Below are 21190 nucleotides of genomic sequence, written 5' to 3'. Positions count from 1 at the left end.
ATTGCATCGGAATTAAATATAAGAGACACAATGTCGACTTAAGTACAGGAAGATTGAGTCTTCCTACTGTCTATGCTTTGAGCGTTTCCTGCGTCACCAATTTTACATTCCGATGCAACTCTGCAGGTTTACTGTATCCATTGGACCGTCCCATTGACGATGAAACACAGAAATAGCATCGGAATTAAGTATAAGGGACTCAATGACGTCTTAAGTACAGGAAGACAGAGTCTTCCAACTGTGTATGTTTTGAGAGTTTCCTGTGTCACCAGTTTTACATTCCCATGCACCTCTGCAGGTTTTCCTGTATCCCTTGGACCTTCAAAGTGACGATGAAACACAGAAATTGCATCGGAATTAAATATAAGAGACACAATGCCGACTTAAGTACAGGAAGACAGAGTCTTCCTACTGTCTATGTTTTGAGCGTTTCCTGTGTCACCAGTTTTACATTCCGATGCAGCTCTGCAGGTATACTGTTTCCTTTCGACTATCCCATTGACGATGAAACACAGAAATTGCATCGGAATTAAATATAAGAGACACAATGCCGACTTAAGTACACGAAGACTGAGTCTTCCTACTGTCTATGTTTTGAGCGTTTCCTGTGTCATCAGTTCTACATTCCGATGGACCTCTGCAGGTTTACTGTATCCATTGGACCCCCCCCCCCATTGACGATGAAACACAGAAATTGCATCGGAATTAAATATAAAAGACACAATGCCGACATAAGTACAGGAAGACTGAGTCTTTCTACTGTCTATTTTTTTAGCGTTTCCTGTGCCACCAGTTTTACAGTCCGATGCACATCTGCTGGTTTACTGTCTCCATTGGACCTACCCATTGACGATGAAATAAAGAAATTGCATCGGAATTAAATATAAGAGACACAATGCCGACTTCGGTGCAGGAAGACTGAGTCATCCTACTGTCTATTTTTTGAGCGTTCCCTGCGTCACCAGTTTTACACTCCGATGCACCTCTGCAGGTTTACTGTATCCATCGGACCTTCCCATTGACGATGAAACACAGAAATTACATCGGAATTAAATATAAGAGACACAACGCCGACTTAAGTACAAGAAAACTGAGTCTTCTTACGGTCTACGTATTGAGCGTTTCCAGTGTCGCCAGTTCTACATTCCGATGCACCTCTGCAGGTTTACTATGTCCCTTGGACCATCCCATTTGCGATGAAACACTGAAATTGCATCGGAATTAAGTATAAGGGACACAATGACGTCTTAAGTACAGGAAGACAGAGTCTTCCAACTGTCTATGTTTTAAGCGTTTCCAGTGTCACCAGTTTTATATTCCGATGCACCTATGCAGGTCTACAGTATCCCTTGGACCTTCATAGTGACGATGAATCACAGAAATTGCATCGGAATTAAATATAAGAGACACAATGTCGACTTAAGTACAGAAAGATTGAGTCTTCCTACTCTCTATGTTTTGAGCGTTTCCTGTGTCACCAGTTTTACATTCCGATGCACCTCTGGAGGTTTGCTGTATCCCTCGCACCTTCCCATTGACAATGAAACACAGAAATTACATCGGAATTAAATATAACAGACACAATGCCGACTTAAGTACAGGAAGTCTGAGTCTTACTACTGTCTATACTTTGAGCGTTTCCTGTGTCACCAGTTTTACATTCCGATGCACTTCTGCAGGTTTACTGTTTCCCTTCAACTCTCCTATTGACGATGAAACACAGAAATTGCATCGGAATGAACTAAAAGAGACACAATGTCGACTTAAGTACAGGAAGAGTGTGTCTTTCCATTGTCTATGCTTTGAGCGTTTCCTGTGTCACCAGTTTTACATTCCGATGCACCTCTGCAGGTTTACTGTATCCATTGGACCTTCCCATTGACGATGAGACACAGAAAATGCATCGGAATTAAATATAAGAGACACAATGCCGACCTAAGTACAGGAAGACTGAGTCTTCCTACTGTCTATGTTTTGAGCGTTTCCTGTGTCACCAGTTTTACATTCCGATCCACATCTGCGGGTTTACTGTATCCATTGGACCTTCCCTTTGACGACGAAGCACAGAAATTGCATCGGAATTAAAAATAAGGAACACAACGCCGACTTAAGTAAAAGAAAACTGAGTCTTCTTACGGTCTACGATTTGAGCGTTTCCTGTGTCACCATTTTTACAATCCAATGCACCTCTGCAGGTTTACTATATACCTTGGACCTTCCCATTGACGATAAAACACAGAAATTGCATCGAAATTAAATATAAGAGATACAATGCCGACTTAGGTACAGGAAGACTGAATCTTCCTACTGTCTATGTTTTGAGTGTTTCCTGTGTCATCAGTTTTACATTTTGGTGCACCTCTGCAGGTTTACTGCATCCATTGGACCTTCCCTTTGACGACGACACACAGAAATTGCATCGGAATTAAATATAAGAGACTCAATGCCGACATAAGAACAGGTATGCTGAATCTTCCTACTGTGTATGTTTTGAGCATTTCCTGTGTCACCAGTTTTACATTCCGATGCACCTCTGCAGGTTTACTGTATCCCTTGTATCTACCAATTGACGATGAGACACAGAAATTGCATTGGAATTAAATATAAGAGACACAATGTCGACTTAAGTACAGGAAGATTGAGTCTTCCTACTGTCTATGTTTGAGCGTTTCCTGCGTCACCAATTTTACATTCCGATGCACCTCTGCAGGTTTACTGTATCCATTGGACCGTCCCATTGACGATGAAACACAGAAATAGCATCGGAATTAAATATAAGAGACACAATGCCGACTTAAGAACTGGTTGGCTGAGTCTTCCTAGTGTCTATGTTTTGAGGGTTTCCTGTGTCCTCAGTTTTACATTCCGATGCACCTCTGCAGGTTTACTGTATCCCTTGGATCTTCCAATTGACGACGAAACACAGAAATTGCGTCGGAAGTAAATATAAGAGGCACAATGTCGACTTAAGTACAGGAAGATTGAGTCTTCCTACTGTCTATGTTTTGAGCGTTTCCTGCGTCACCAATTTTACATTCCGATGCACCTCTGCAGGTTTACTGTATCCATTGGACCGTAACATTGACGATGAAACACAGAAATAGCATCGGAATTAAGTATAAAGGACTCAATGACGTCTTAAGTACAGGAAGACAGAGTCTTCCAACTGTGTATGTTTTGAGCGTTTCCTGTGTCTCCAGTTTTACATTCCCATTCTCCTCTGCAGGTTTTCCTGTATACCTTGGACCGTCAAAGTGACGATGAAACACAGAAATTGCATCGGAATTAAATATAAGAGACACAATGCCGACTTAAGTACACGAAGACAGAGTCTTCCTACTGTCTATGTTTTGAGCGTTTCCAGTGTCGCCAGTTTTACATTCCGATGCACCTCTGCAGGTTTACTGTGTCCCTTGGACCTTCCCATTTGCGATGAAACACTGAAATTGCATCGGAATTAAATATAAGTGACACAATGCCGACTTCAGTATAAGAAAACTGAGTCTTCTTAGGGTCTATGCTTTGACCGCTTCCTGTGTCACCAGTTTTACATTCCGAAGCACCTCTGCAGGTTTACTGTATCCCTTGGATCTACCAATTGACGATGAAACACACAAATTGCATCGGAATTAAATATAAGAGACACAATGTCGACTTAAGTACAGGAAGATTGAGTCTTCCTACTATGTTTGAGCGTTTCCTGCGTCACCAATTTTACATTCCGATGCACCTCTGCAGGTTTACTGTATCACTTGGACCTTCCCATTGACGATGAAACACAGAAATTTTATCGGAATTAAATATAAGAGACACAATGCCGACTTAAGTACAGGAACATTGATTCTTCCTACTGTCTATGTTTTGCGCGTTTCCTGCGTCACCAGTTTTACATTCCGATGCACCTCTGCAGGTTTACTGTATCCCTTGGATCTTCCAATTGACGACGAAACACAGAAATTGCATCGGAAGTAAATATAAGAGGCACAATGTCGACTTAAGTACAGGAAGATTGAGTCTTCCTACTGTCTATGTTTTGAGCGTTTCCTGCGTCACCAATTTTACATTCCGATGCACCTCTGCAGGTTTACTGTATCCATTGGACCGTCCCATTGACGATGAAACACAGAAATAGCATCGGAATTAAGTATAAGGGACTCAATGACGTCTTAAGTACAGGAAGACAGAGTCTTCCAACTGTGTATGTTTTGAGAGTTTCCTGTGTCACCAGTTTTACATTCCCATGCACCTCTGCAGGTTTTCCTGTATCCCTTGGAACTTCAAAGTGTCGATGAAACACAGAAATTGCATCGGAATTAAATATAAGAGACACAATGCCGACTTAAGTACAGGAATACAGAGTCTTCCTACTGTCTATGTTTTGAGCGTTTCCTGTGTCACCAGTTTTACAGTCCGATGCACATCTGCTGGTTTACTGTCTCCATTGGACCTACCCATTGACGATGAAACAAAGAAATTGCATCGGAATTAAATATAAGAGACACAATGCCGACTTCGGTGCAGGAAGACTGAGTCATCCTACTGTCTATTTTTTGAGCGTTCCCTGCGTCACCAGTTTTACATTCCGATGCACCTCTGCAGGTTTACTGTATCCCTTGGATCTTCCAATTGACGACGAAACACAGAAATTGCATCGGAAGTAAATATAAGAGGCACAATGTCGACTTAAGTACAGGAAGATTGAGTCTTCCTACTGTCTATGTTTTGAGCGTTTCCTGCGTCACCAATTTTACATTCCGATGCACCTCTGCAGGTTTACTGTATCCATTGGACCGTAACATTGACGATGAAACACAGAAATAGCATCGGAATTAAGTATAAAGGACTCAATGACGTCTTAAGTACAGGAAGACAGAGTCTTCCAACTGTGTATGTTTTGAGCGTTTCCTGTGTCTCCAGTTTTACATTCCCATTCTCCTCTGCAGGTTTTCCTGTATACCTTGGACCTTCAAAGTGACGATGAAACACAGAAATTGCATCGGAATTAAATATAAGAGACACAATGCCGACTTAAGTACACGAAGACAGAGTCTTCCTACTGTCTATGTTTTGAGCGTTTCCAGTGTCGCCAGTTTTACATTCCGATGCACCTCTGCAGGTTTACTGTGTCCCTTGGACCTTCCCATTTGCGATGAAACACTGAAATTGCATCGGAATTAAATATAAGTGACACAATGCCGACTTCAGTATAAGAAAACTGAGTCTTCTTAGGGTCTATGCTTTGACCGCTTCCTGTGTCACCAGTTTTACATTCCGAAGCACCTCTGCAGGTTTACTGTATCCCTTGGATCTACCAATTGACGATGAAACACACAAATTGCATCGGAATTAAATATAAGAGACACAATGTCGACTTAAGTACAGGAAGATTGAGTCTTCCTACTATGTTTGAGCGTTTCCTGCGTCACCAATTTTACATTCCGATGCACCTCTGCAGGTTTACTGTATCACTTGGACCTTCCCATTGACGATGAAACACAGAAATTTTATCGGAATTAAATATAAGAGACACAATGCCGACTTAAGTACAGGAACATTGATTCTTCCTACTGTCTATGTTTTGCGCGTTTCCTGCGTCACCAGTTTTACATTCCGATGCACCTCTGCAGGTTTGCTGTATCCCTGGCACCTTCCCATTGACAATGAAACACAGCAATTACATCGGAATTAAATATAACAGACACATTACTGACTTAAGTACAGGAAGACTGTCTATGTTTTGAGCGTTTCCTGCGTCACCATTTTTACATTCCGATGCACCTCTGCAGGTTTACTGTATCCCTTTGACCTTCCCATTGACGATGAATCATAGAAATTGCGTCGGAATTAAATATAAGAGACACAATGCCGACTTAAGTACAGGAAGATTGAGTCTTCCTACTGTCTATTTTTTGAGCGTTTCCTGCGTCACCAGTTTTACATTCCGATGCACCTCTGCAGGTTTACTGTATCCATCGGACCTTTCCATTGACGATGAAACACAGAAATTACATCGGAATTAAATATAAGAGACACAACGCCGACTTAAGTACAAGAAAACTGAGTCTTCTTACGGTCTACGTTTTGAGCGTTTCCAGTGTCACCAGTTTTACATTCCGATGCACCTCTGCAGGTTTACTGTGTCCCTTGGACCATCCGATTTGCGATGAAACACAGAAATTGCATCGGAATTAAATATAAGAGACACAATGCCGACTTAAGTACAGGAAGACTGAGTCTTTCTACTGTCTATGTTTTGAGCGTTTTCTGTGTCACCAGTTTTACATTCCGATGCACCTCTGCAGGTTTGCTGTATCCATTGGACCTTCACAGTGACGAAGAAACACAGAAATTGCATGGAATGAAATAAAAGAGACACAATGACGACTTATGTACAGGAAGAGTGTGTCTTTCTATTGTCTATGCTTTGAGCGTTTCCTGTGTCACCAGTTTTACATTCCGATGCACCTCTGCAGGTTTACTGTATCCATTGGACCTTCCCATTGACGATGAAACACAGAAAATGCATCGGAATTAAATGTAAGAGACACAATGCCGACCTACGTACAGGAAGACTGAGTCTTCCTACTGTCTATGTTTTGAGCGTTTCCTGTGTCACCAGTTTTACATTTCGATCCACCTCTGCAGGTATACTGTATCCATTGGACCTTCCCTTTGACGACGAAGCACAGAAATTGCATCAGATTTAAATATAAGAGACACAATGCCGACTTAAGTACAGGAAAACTGAGTATTATTACTGTCTATGTTTTGTTCGTTTCCTGTGTCACCAGTTTTTCATTCCGATGTACCTCTGCACGTTTACTGTATCCATTGGACCTTCCCATTGACGATGAAACACAGAAATTGCATCGGAATTAAATATAAGAGACACAATGCCGACATAAGAACAGGTATGCTGAGTCTTCCTACTGTCTATGTTTTGAGCATTTCCTGTGTCACCAGTTTTACATTCCGATGCACCTCTGCAGGTTTACTGTATCCCTTGGATCTTCCAATTGACGATGAAACACAGAAATTGCGTCGGAATTAAATATAAGAGACACAATGTCGACTCAAGTACAGGAAGATTGAGTCTTCCTACTGTCTATGTTTTGAGCGTTTCCTGCGTCACCAATTTTACATTCCGATGCACCTCTGCAGGTTTACTGTATCCATTGGACCTTCCCATTGACGATGAAACACAGAAATAGCATCGGAATTAAATATAAGAGACACAATGCCGAGTTAAGAACACGAAGGCTGAGTCTTCCTACTGTCTATGTTTTGAGCGTTTCCTGTGTCACCAGTTTTACATTCCGATGCACCTCTGCAAGTTTACTGTATCCCTTGGATCTTCCCATTGACGATGAAACACAGAAATTTTATCGGAATTAAATATAAGAGACACAATGCCGACTTAAGAACAGGAAGGCTGGGTCTTCCTACTGTCTATGATTTGAGCGTTTCCAGTGTCACCAGTTTTATATTCCGATGCACCTTTGCAGGTTTCCTGTGTCCTTTGGACCTTCCCATTTGCGATGAATCACATAAATTGCATCGGAATTAAATATAAGGGTCTCAATGATGTCTTAAGTACAGGAAGACTGAGTCTTCCTACTGTCAATGCTTGAGCGTTTCCTGTGTCAACAGTTTTACATTCCGATGCACGGCTGCAGGTTTACTGTATCCATTGGACCGTCCCATTGACGATGAAACACAGAAAATGTATCGGAATTAAATGTAAGAGACTCAATGCCGACTTAAGTACAGGAAGACTGAGTCTTCCTACTGTCTATGTTTTGAGCGTTTCCTATGTCACCAGTTTTACTTTCCGATCCACTTCTGCAGGTTTAATGTATCCATTGGACCTTCCCTTTGACGACGAAGCACAGAAATTGTATCGGAATTAAATATAAGAGACACAACGCCGACTTAAGTACAAGAAAACTGAGTCTTCTTACGGTCTATGATTTGACCGCTTCCTGTGTCACAATTTTTACATTCCAATGCACCTCAGCAGGTTTACTATATACCTTTGACCTTCCCATTGACGAAAAAACACCGAAATTGCATCGGAATTAACTATAAGAGATACAATGCCGACTTAGGTACAGGAAGACTGAGTCTTCCTTCTGTCTATGTTTTGAGCGTTTCCTGTGTCATCAGTTTTACATTTTGATGCACCTCTGCAGGTTTACTGTATCCCTTGGACCTTCACAGTGACGATGAAACACAGAAATTGCATCTATATTAAATATAAGAGACACAATGCCGACTTCAGTACAAGAAAACTTAGACTTCTTAGGGTCTATGTTTTGACCGCTTACTGTGTCACCAGTTTTACATTCCGAAGCACCTCTGCAGGTTTACTATATACCTTGGACCTTCCCATTGACGAAAAAACACAGAAATTTTATCGGAATTAAATATAAGAGACACAATGCCGACTTAAGTACAGGAACATTGGGTCTTCTTACTGTCTATGTTTTGAGCGTTTCCTGCGTCACCAGTTTTACATTCCGTTGCACCTCTGCAGGTTTACTGTATCCATTGGACCTTCACAGTGACGATGAAACACAGAAATTGCATCGGAATTAAATATAAGGGTCTCAATGACGTCTTAAGTACAGGAAGACAGAGTCTTTCAACTGTCTATGTTTTGAGCGTTTCCTGTGTCACCAGTTTTACATTCCCATGCACTTCTGCAGGTTTTCCTGTATCCCTTGGACCTTCAAAGTGACGATGAAACACAGAAATTGCATCGGAATTAAATATAAGAGACACAATGCCGACTTAAGTACAGGTAGACTGAGTCTTCCTACTGTCAATGTTTGAGCGTTTCCTGTGTCAACAGTTATACATTCCGATGCACCTCTGCAGGTTTACTGTGTCCCTTGGACCTTCCCATTGGCGATGAAACACAGAAAATGCACCGCAATTAAATATAAGAGACACAATGACGTCTTAAGTAGAGGAAGACTGAGTCTTCCTACTGTCTATGTTTTGAGCGTTTCCTGTGTCTCCAGTTTTACATTCCGATGCACCTATGGAGGTCTACAGTATCCCGTGGACCTTCATAGTGACGATGAAACACAGAAATTGCATCGGATTTAAATATAAGAGCCACAATGTCGACTTAAGTACAGAAAGACTGAGTCTTCCTACTCTCTATGTCTTGAGCGTTTCCTGTGTCACCAGTTTTACATTCCCATGCACTTCTGCAGGTTTTCCTGTATCCCTTGGACCTTCAAAGTGACGATGAAACACAGAAATTGCATCGGAATTAAATATAAGAGACACAATGCCGACTTAAGTACAGGAAGACTCAGTCTTCCTACTGTCTATGTTTTGAGCGTCTCCTGTGTCATCAGTCTTACATTCCGATGCACATCTGCAGGTTTATTGTATCCATTGGACATTCACAGTGACGATGAAACACAGAGATTGCATCGGAATTAAATATAAGGGTCTCAATGACGTCTTAAGTACAGGAAGACAGAGTCTTTCAACTGTCTATGTTTTGAGCGTTTCCTGTGTCACCAGTTTTACATTCCCATGCACTTCTGCAGGTTTTCCTGTATCCCTTGGACCTTCAAAGTGACGATGAAACACAGAAATTGCATCGGAATTAAATATAAGAGACACAATGCCGTCATAAGTACAGGAAGACTGAGTCTTCCTACTGTCTATGCTTTGAGCGTCTCTTGTGTCATCAGTCTTACATTCCGATGCACCTCTGCAGGGTTACTGTATCCCTTGGACCTTCCCATTGACGATGAAACACAGAAATTGCATCGGATTTAAATATAAGAGACACAATGTCGACTTAAGTACAGAAAGACTGTGTCTTCCTACTCTCTATGTTTTGAGCGTTTCCTGTGTCACCAGTTTTACATTCCGATGCACCTCTGCAGGTTTGCTGTATCCCTTGCACCTTCCCATTGACAATGAAACACAGAAATTACATCGGAATTAAATATAACGGACACAATGCCGACATAAGTTCAGGAAGACTGAGTCTTACTACTGTCTATGTTTTGAGCGTTTCCTGTGTCACCAGTTTTACATTCCGATGCGCCTCTGCAGGTTTACTGTATCCCTTGGATCTTCCCATTGACGATGAAACACAGAAATTTTATCGGAATTAAATATAAAAGACACAATGCCGACTTAAGTACAGGAAGACTGAGTCTTTCTACTGTATATGTTTTCAGCGTTTCCTGTGTCACCAGTTTTACATTCCGATGCACCTCTGCAGGTTTACTGTATCTTTTGGATCTTTCCATTGACGATGAAACACAGAAATTGCATCGGAATGAAATATAAGAGACACAATGTCGACTTAAGTACAGCAAGAGTGTGTCTTTCTCTTTTATATGTTTTGAGCGTTTCCTGTGTCACCAGTTTTACATTCCGATGCACCTCTGCAGGTTTACTGTATCCATTATACTTTCCCATTGACGATGAAACACAGAAATTGCATCGGAATTAAATATAAGAGACACATTGCCGACTTAGGTACAGGAAGACTGAGTCTTGCTACTGTCAATGTTTTGAGCGTTTCCTGTGTCATCAGTTTTCCATTTAGATGCACCGCTGCAGGTTTACTGTATCCATTGGACCTTCACAGTGACGATGAAACACAGAAATTGCATCGGAATTCAATATAAGAGACACAATGCCGACATAAGAACAGGAAAGCTGAGTCTTCCTACTGTATATGTTTTCAGCGTTTCCTGTGTCACCAGTTTTACATTCCGATGCACCTCTGCAGGTTTACTGTATCTTTTGGATCTTTCCATTGACGATGAAACACAGAAATTGCATCGGAATTAAATATAAGAGACACAATGCCGACTTAAGTACAGGAACATTGAGTCTTCCTACTGTCTATACTTTGAGCGTTTCCTGCGTCACCAGTTTTACATTCCGATGCACCTCTGCAGGTTTACTGTATCCATTGGACCTTCCCATTGACGATGAATCACAGAAATTGCATCGGAATTAAATATAAGAGACACAATGCCGACTTAGGTACAGGAAGACTGAGTCTTCCTACTGTATATGTTTTCAGCGTTTCCTGTGTCATCAGTTTTCCATTTTGATGCACCTCTGCAGGTTTACTGTATCCATTGGACCTTCAAAGTGACGATGAAACACAGAAATATCATCGGAATTAAATATAAGAGACACAATGCCGACATAAGTAGAGGAAGACTGAGTCTTACTACTGTCTATGTTTTGAGCGTTTCCTGTGTCACCAGTTTTACATTCCGATGCGCCTCTACAGGTTTACTATATCCCTTGGATCTTCCCATTGACGATGAAACACAGAAATTACATCGGAATTAAATATAAGAGACACAACGCCGACCTAAGTACAAGAAAACTGGGTCCTCTTACGGTCTATGTTTTGAGCTTTTCCAGTGTCACCAGTGTTACATTCCGATGCACCTCTGCAGGTTTACTGTGGCCCGTTGGACCTTCCCATTGGCGATGAAACACAGAAATTGAACCGCAATTAAATATAAGAGACACAATGACGTCTTAAGTAGAGGAAGACTGAGTCTTCCTACCGTCTATGCTTTGAGCGTTTCCTGTGTCACCAGTTTTACATTCCGATGCACCTCTGCAGGTCTACAGTATCCCTTGGACCTTCATAGTGACGATGAAACACATAAATTGCATCGGAATTGAATATAAGAGACTCAATGCCGACATAAGTACCGGACGACTGAGTCTTACCACTGTCTATGTTTTGAGCGTTTCCTGTGTCACCTGTTTTACATTCCGATGCACCTCTGCAGGTTTACTGTATCCCTTTGACCTTCCCATTACGATGAATCACAGAAATTGCACCGGAATTAAATATAAGAGACACAATGCCGACTTAAGTACAGGAAGATTGAGTCTTCCTACTGTCTATTTTTTTAGCGTTTCCTGCGTCACCAGTTTTACATTCCGATGGACCTCTGCAGGTTTACTGTATCAATAGGACCCCCCCCCCCCCCATTGACGATGATACACAGAAATTGCATCGGAATTAAATATAAAAGAGGCAATGCCGAGTTAAGTACAGAAGGACGGAGTCTTCCTACTCTCTATGTTTTGAGCGTTTCCTGTGTCACCAGTTTTACATTCCGATGCACCTATGCAGGTCCACAGTATCCCTTGGACCTTCATAGTGACGATGAAACACAGAAATTGCATCGGAATTAAATATAAAAGACACAATGCCGACTTAAGTCCAGGAAGACTGAGTCTTTCTACTGTCTATGATTTGAGCGTTTCCTGTGTCACCAGTTTTACATTCGATGCACCTTTGCAGGTTAACTGTATCCATTGGACCTTCCCATTGACGATGAAACACAGAAAATGCATCGGAATTAAATATAAGAGACACAATGCCGACTTAAGAACAGGAAGACTGAGTCTTCCTACTGTCAATGTTTGAGCGTGTCCTGTGTCAACAGTTTTACATTCCGATGCACCTCTGCAGGTTTACTGTATCCATCGGACCTTCCCATTGACGAAGAAACCCGGAAATTACATCGGAATTAAATATAAGAGACACAACGCCGACTTAAGTACATGAAAACTGAGTCTTCTAAAGGTCTACGTTTTGAGCGTTTCCAGTGTCACCAGTTTTACATTCTGATGCACCTCTGCAGGTTTACTGTGTCCCTTGGACCTTCCCATTTGCGATGAAACACAGAAATTGCATCGGAATGAAATATAAGAGACACAATGACCTCTTATGTACAGGAAGACAGAGTCTTCCAACTGTCTATGTTTTGAGCGTTTCCTGTGTCACCAGTTTTACATTCCCACGCACTTCTGCAGGTTTTCCTGTATCCCTTGGACCTTCAAAGTGACGATGAAGCACAGAAATTGCATCGGAATTAAATATAAGAGACACAATGCCGACTTAAGTACAGGAAGACTGAGCCTTCCTACTGTCAATGTTTGAGCGTTTCCTGTGTCAACAGTTTTACATTCCGATGCACCTCTGCAGGTTTACTGTATCAATTGGACCTTCCCATTGACGATGAAACACAGAAAATGCATCGAAATTAAATATAAGAGACACAATGCCGACTTAAGTACAGGAAGACTGAGTCTTCCTACTGCCTATGTTTTGAGCGTTTCCTGTGTCACCAGTTTTACATTCCGATCCACCTCTGCAGGTTTACTGTATCCATTGGACATTCCCTTTGACGACGACGCACAGAAATTGCATCGCAATTAAATATAAGAGACACAATGCCGACTTAAGTACAGGAAGACTGAGTCTTCCTACTGTCTATGTTTTGAGCGTCTCCTGTGTCACCAGTTTTACATTCCGATGCACGTTTGCAGTGTTACTGTATCCCTTGGACCTTCCCATTGACGAAAAAACACAGAAATTGCATCGGAATTAAATATAAGAGATACAATGCCGACTTAGGTACAGGAAGACTGAGTCTTCCTACTGTCTATGTTTTGAGCGTTTCCTGTGTCTCCAGTTTTACATTCCGATGCACCTCTGCAGGTTTACTGTATCCCTTGGACCTTCACAGTGACGAAGAAACACAGAAATTGCATCGGGATTAAATATAAGAGACACAATGCCGACTTAAGTACAGGAAGACTGAGTCTTCCTACTGTCTATGTTTAGAGCGTCTCCTGTGTCACCAGTTTTACATTCCGATGCACCTCTGCAGGGTTACTGTATCCCATGGAGCTTCCCATTGACGATGAAACACGGAAATTGCATCGGAATTTAATATAAGAGACACAATGCCGACTTAAGTACAGACGGACTGAGTCTTCCTACTGTCTATGCTTTGAGCGTTTCCTGTGTCACCAGTTTTACATTTCGATGCACCTATGCAGGTCTACTGTATCTCTTGGCCCATCATAGTGACGATGAAACACAGAAATATCATCGGAATTAAATATAAGAGACACAATATCGACATAAGTACAGAAAGATTGAGTCTTCCTACTCTCTATGTTTTGAGCGTTTCCTGTGTCACCAGTTTTACATTCCGATGCACCTCTGCAGGTTTGCTGTATCCCTTGCACCTTCCCAGTGAAAATGAAACACAGAAATTACATCGGAATTAAATATAACAGACACAATGCCGACTTAAGTACAGGAAGACTGAGTCTTCCTACTGCCTATGTTTTGATCGTTTCCAGCGTCACCAGTTTTACATTCCGATGCACCTCTGCAGGTTTACTGTATCCATCGGACATACCCATTGACGATGAAACACAGAAATTACATCGGAATTAAATATAAGAGACACAACGCCGACTTAAGTACAAGAAAACTGAGTCTTCTTACGGTCTACGTTTTGAGCGTTTCCAGTGTCACCAGTTTTACATTCCGATGCACCTCTGCAGGTTTACTGTGTCCCTTGGACCATCCCATTGGCGATATAACACAGAAATTGCACCGGAATTAAATATAAGAGACACAATGCCGACTTAAGTACAGGAAGATTGAGTCTTCCTACTGTCTATTTTTTTAGCGTTTCCTGCGTCACCAGTTTTACATTCCGATGCACCTCTGCAGGTTTACTGTATCCATCGGTCCTTCCCATTGACGATGAAACACAGAAATTACATCGGAATTAAATATAAGAGACACAACGCCGAATTAAGTACAGGAAGACTGAGTCTTCCTACTGTCTATACTTTGAGCGTTTCCTGCGTCACCAGTTTTACATTCCGATGCACCTCAGCAGGTTTACTGTATCCATTGGACCTTCCCATTGACGATGAATCACAGAAATTGCATCGGAATTAAATATAAGAGACACAATGCCGACTTAAGTACAGGAAGATTGAGTCTTCCTACTGTCTATACTTTGAGCGTTTCCTGCGTCACCAGTTTTACATTCCGATGCACCTCTGCAGGTTTACTGTATCCATTGGACCTCCCCATTGACGATGAATCACAGAAATTGCATCGGAATTAAATATAAGAGACACAATGCCGACTTAAGTACAGGAAGATTGAGTCGTCCTACTGTCTATTTTTTGAGCGTTTCCAGCGTCGCCAGTTTTACATTCCGATGCACCTCTGCAGGTATACTGTATCCATCGGACCATCCCATTGACGATGAAACACAGATATAGCATCGGAATTAAATATAAGAGACACAATGCCGACTTAAGTACAGGAAGACTGAGTCTTCCTACTGTCAATGTTTGAGCGTGACCTGTGTCAACAGTTTTACATTCCAATGCACCTCTGCAGGTTTACTGTATCCATCGGACCTTCCCATTGACGAAGAAACACAGAAATTACATCGGAATTAAATATAAGAGACACAACGCCGACTTAAGTACATGAAAACTGAGTCTTCTAAAGGTCTACGTTTTGAGCGTTTCCAGTGTCACCAGTTTTACATTCTGATGCACCTCTGCAGGTTTACTGTGTCCCTTGGACCTTCCCATTTGCGATGCAACACACAAATTGCAACGGAATTAAATATAAGAGACACAATGACCTCTTATGTACAGGAAGACAGAGTCTTCCAACTGTCTAAGTTTTGAGCGTTTCCTGTGTCACCAGTTTTACATTCCCATGCACCTCTGCAGGTTTTCCTGTATCCCTTGGACCTTCAAAGTGACGATGAAACACAGAAATTGCATCGGAATTAAATATAAGAGACACAATGCCGACTTAAGTACAGGAAGGCTGAGTCTTCCTACTGTCAATGTATGAGCGTATCCTGTGTCAACAGTTTTACATTCCGATGCACCTCTGTAGGTTTACTCTTTCCATTGGACCTTCCCATTGACGATGAAACACAGAGAATGCATCGGAATTAAATATAAGAGACACAATGCCGACTTAAGTACAGGAAGACTGAGTCTTCCTACTGTCAATGTTTGAGCGTTTCCTGTGTCAACAGTTTTACATTCCGATGCACCTCTGCAGGTTTACTGTATCCATTCGACCTTCCCATTGACGATGAAACACAGAAAATGCATCGGAATTAAATATAAGAGACACAATGCCGACTTCAGTACAAGAAAACTGAGTCTTCTTAGGGTCTATGTTTTGACCGCTTCCTGTGTCACCAGTTTTACATTCCGATGCACCTCTGCAGGTTTACTGTGTCCCTTGGACCATCCCATTGGCGATGAAACACAGAAATTACATCGGAATTAAATATTAGAGACACAACGCCGAATTAAGTACAGGAAGACTGAGTCTTCCTACTGTCTATGTTTTGAGCGTTTCCTGTGTCATCAGTTCTACATTCCGATGGACCTCTGCAGGTTTACTGTATCAATTGGACCCCCCCATTGACGATGAAACATAGAAATTGCATCGGAATTAAATATAAAAGACACAATGCCGACTTAGGTACAGGAAGACTGAGTCTTCCTACTGTCTATGTTTTGAGCGTTTCCTGTGTCATCAGTTTTCCATTTTGATGCACCTCTGCAGGTTTACTGTATCCATTGGACCTTCACAGTGGCGATGAAACACAGAAATTGCATCGGAATTAAATATAAGAGACACAATGCCGACTTAAGTACAGAAGGACGGAGTCTTCCTACTCTCTATGTTTTGAGCGTTTCCTGTGTCACCAGTTTTACATTCCGATGCACCTATGCAGGTCCACAGTATCCCTTGGACCTTCATAGTGACGATGAAACACATAAATTGCATCGGAATTAAATATAAAAGACACAATGCCGACTTAAGTACAGGAAGACTGAGTCTTTCTACTGTCTATGATTTGAGCGTTTCCTGTGTCACCAGTTTTACATTCCGATGCACCTTTGCAGGTTAACTGTATCCATTGGACCTTCCCATTGACGATGAAACACAGAAAATGCATCGGAATTAAATATAAGAGACACAATGCCGACTTAAGTACAGGAAGACTGAGTCCTCCTACTGTCAATGTTTGAGCGTGTCCTGTGTCAACAGTTTTATATTCCGATGCACCTCTGCAGGTTTACTGTATCCATCGGACCTTCCCATTGACGAAGAAACACAGAAATTACATCGGCATTAAATATAAGAGACACAACGCCGACTTAAGTACATGAAAACTGAGTCTTCTAAAGGTCTACGTTTTGAGCGTTTCCAGTGTCACCAGTTTTACATTCTGATGCACCTCTGCAGGTTTACTGTGTCCCTTGGACCAACCCATTTGCGATGAAACACAGAAATTGCATCGGAATTAAATATAAGAGACACAATGACGTCTTATGTACAGGAAGACAGAGTCTTCCAACTGTCTATGTTTTGAGCGTTTCATGTGTCACCAGTTTTACATTCCCATGCACCTCTGCAGGTTTTCCTGTATCCCTTGGACCTTCAAAGTGACGATGAAACACAGAAATTGCATCGGAATTAAATATAAAAGACACAATGCCGACTTAAGTACAGGAAGGCTGAGTCTTCCTACTGTCAATGTTTGAGCGTTTCCTGTGTCAACAGTTTTACATTCCGATGCACCTCTGTAGGTTTACTGTTTCCATTGGACCTTCCCATTGACGATGAAACACAGAAAATGCATCGGAATTAAATATAAGAGACACAATAAAGATTTAAGTACAGGAAGACTGAGTCTTTCTACTGTCTATGTTTTGAGCGTCTCCTGTGTCGCCAGTTTTACATTCCGATGCACCTCTGCAGTGTTACTGTACCCCTTGGACCTTCCCATTGACGACGAAACACAGAAATTGCATCGGAATTAAATATAAGAGACAATATGCCGACTTAAGTACAGAAAGACGGAGTCTTCCTACTCTCTATGTTTTGAACGTTTTCTGTGTCACCAGTTTTACATTCCGATGCACCTATGCAGGTCCACAGTATCCCTTGGACCTTCATAGTGACGATGAAACACAGAAATTGCATCGGAATTAAATATAAAAGACACAATGCCGACTTAAGTACAGGAAGACTGAGTCTTTCTACTGACTATGATTTGAGCGTTTCCTGTGTCACCAGTTTTACATTCCGATGCACCTTTGCAGGTTAACTGTATCAATTGGACCTTCCCATTGACGATGAAACACAGAAAATGCATCGGAATTAAATACTAGAGACACAATGCCAACTTAAGTACAGGAAGACTGAGTCTTCCGACTGTCAATGTTTGATCGTCTCCTGTGTCACCAGTTTAACATTCCGATGCACCTCTGCAGGTTTACTGTATCCATCGGACCTTCCCATTGACGAAGAAACACTGAAATTACATCGGCATTAAATATAAGAGACACAACGCCGACTTAAGTACATGAAAACTGAGTCTTCTAAAGGTCTACGTGTTGAGCGTTTCCAGTGTCACAAGTTTTACATTCTGATGCACCTCTGCAGGTTTACTGTGTCCCTTGGACCTTCCCATTTGCGATGAAACACAGAAATTGCATCGGAATTAAATATAAGAGACACGATGACCTCTTATGTACAGGAAGACAGACTCTTCCAACTGTCTATGTTTTGAGCGTTTCCTGTGTCACCAGTTTTACATTCCCATGCACCTCTGCAGGTTTTTCTGTATCCCTTGGACCTTCAAAGTGACGATGAAACACAGAAATTGCATCGGAATTAAATATAAGATACACAATGCCGACTTAAGTACAGGAAGACTGAGTCTTCCTACTGTCAATGTTTGAGCGTTTCCTGTGTCAACAGTTTTAGATTCCGATGCACCTCTGCAGGTTTACTGTATCCATTGGACCTTCCCATTGACGATGAAACACAGAAAATGCATCGGAGTTAAATATAAGAGACACAATGCCGACTTAAGTACAGGAAGAGTGAGTCTTCCTACTGCCTATGTTTTGATCGTTTCCTGTGTCACCAGTTTTACATTCCCATCCACCTCTGCAGGTTTACCGTATCCATTGGAGCTTCCCTTTGACGACGAAGCACAGAAATTGCATGGGAATTAAATATAAGAGACACAACGCCCACTTAAGTACAAGAAAACTGAGTCTTCTTACGGTCTATGTTTTGAGCGTTTCCTGTGTCACCATTTTTACATTCCAATGCACCTCTGCAGGTTTACTGTATCCCTTGGACCTTCACAGTGACGATGAACACAGAAATTGCATCTAAATTAAATATAAGAGACACAACGCCGACTTCAGTACAAGAAAACTGAGTCTTCTTAGGGTCTATGTTTTGACCGCTTCCTCTGTCACCAGTTTTACATTCCAATGCACCTCTGCAGGTTTACTATATCCTTTGGACCTTCCCATTGACGATGAAACACAGAAATTGCATCGGATTTAAATGTAAAAGACCCAATGAATACTTAAGTACAGGGAGACTGAGTCTTTCTACTGTCTATGTTTTGAGCGTTTCCTGTGTCACCAGTTTTACATTCCGATGCACCTCTGCAGGTTTACTGTATCCATTGGACCTTCACAGTGACGATGGAACACAGAAATTGCATCGGAATGAAATAAAAGAGACACAATGTCGACTTAAGTACAGAAAGAGTGTGTCTTTCTATTGTCTATCCTTTGAGCGTTTCCTGTGTCACCAGTTTTACATTCCGATGCACCTCTGCAGGTTTACTGCATCCATTGGACCTTTCCATTGACGATGAAACACAGAAATTACATCGGAATTAAATATACGAGACACAACGCCGACTTATGTACAAGAAAACTGAGTCTTCTTACGGTCTATGTTTTGAGCGTTTCCAGTGTCACCAGTGTTACATTCCGATGCACCTATGCAGGATTACTGTGTCCCTTGGACCTTCCCATTGGCGATGAAACACAGAAATTGACCCGCAATTAAATATAAGAGACACAATGACGTCTTAAGTAGAGGAAGACTCAGTCTTCCTACTGTCTATGTTTTGAGCGTTTCCTGTGTCTCTAGTTTTACATTCCGATACACCTCTGCAGGTTTACTGTATCCCTTGGACTTTCACAGTGACGAAGAGACACAGATATTGCATCGCAATTAAATATAAGAGACACAATGCCGACTTAAGTACAGGAAGACTGAGTCTTCCTACTGTCTATGTTTTGAGCGTCTCCTGTGTCACCAGTTTTACATTCCGATGCACCTCTGCAGGGTTACTGTATCCCTTGGACCTTCCCATTGACGATGAAACACAGAAATTGCATCGGAATTAAATATAAGAGACACAATGCCGACTTAAGTACAGAAGGACTGAGTCTTCCTACTGTCTATGTTTTGAGCGTTTCCTGTGTCACCAGTTTTACATTCCGATGCACCTATGCAGGTCTACAGTATCCCTTGGACCTTCATAGTGACGATGAAACACAGAAGTTGCATCGGAATTAAATATAAGAGACACAATGTCGACTTAAGTACAGAAAGACTGAGTCTTCCTACTCTCTATGTTTTGAGAGTTTCCTGTGTCACCAGTTTTACATTCCAATGCACCTCTGCAGGATTGCTGTATCCCTTGCACCTTCCCATTGACAATGAAACACAGAAATTGCATCGGATTTAAATATACGAGTTACAATGCCGACTTAAGTACAGGAAGAGTGTGTCTTTCTATTGTCTATGTTTTGAGCGTTTCGTGTGTCACCAGTTTTACATTCCGATGCACCTCTGCAGGTATACTGTTTCCCTTCGACTTTCCCATTGACGATGAAACACAGAAATTGAATCGGAGTTATATATAAGAGACACAATACTGACTTAAGTACAGGATGACTGAGTCTTCCTACTGTCAATGTTTTGAGCGTTTCCTGTGTCCCAAGTTTTACATTCCGATGCACCTCTGCAGGTTTACTGTATCCATTAGACCATCACAGTGACGATGAAACACAGAAATTGCATCGGATAAAATATAAGAGACACAATGTCGACCTAAGTACAGGAAGACTGAGTCTTCCTACTGTCTATGTTTTGAGCGTATCCTGTGTCACCAGTTTTACATTCCGATGCACCTCTGCAGGTTTCCTTTATCCCTTTGTCCTTCCCATTGACGATGAATCACAGAAATTGCGTCGGAATTAAATATAAGAGACACAATGCCGTCTTAAGTACAGGAAGATTGAGTCTTTCTACTGTCTATTTTTTGAGCGTCTCCAGTTTTATATTCCGATGCACCTCTGCAGGTTTACTATATACCTTGGACCTTCCCATTGACGAAAAAACACAGAAATTGCATCGAAATTAAATATAAGAGATACAATGCCGACTTAGGTACAGGAAGACTGAATC

The sequence above is a fragment of the Schistocerca nitens genome, chromosome 9 (genome assembly GCF_023898315.1).
Source record: "Schistocerca nitens isolate TAMUIC-IGC-003100 chromosome 9, iqSchNite1.1, whole genome shotgun sequence".
Lineage (NCBI taxonomy): Eukaryota > Metazoa > Arthropoda > Insecta > Orthoptera > Acrididae > Schistocerca > Schistocerca nitens.
The sequence above is the reverse complement of the archived record's forward strand: the minus strand, read 5'-3'. Positions refer to the sequence as shown.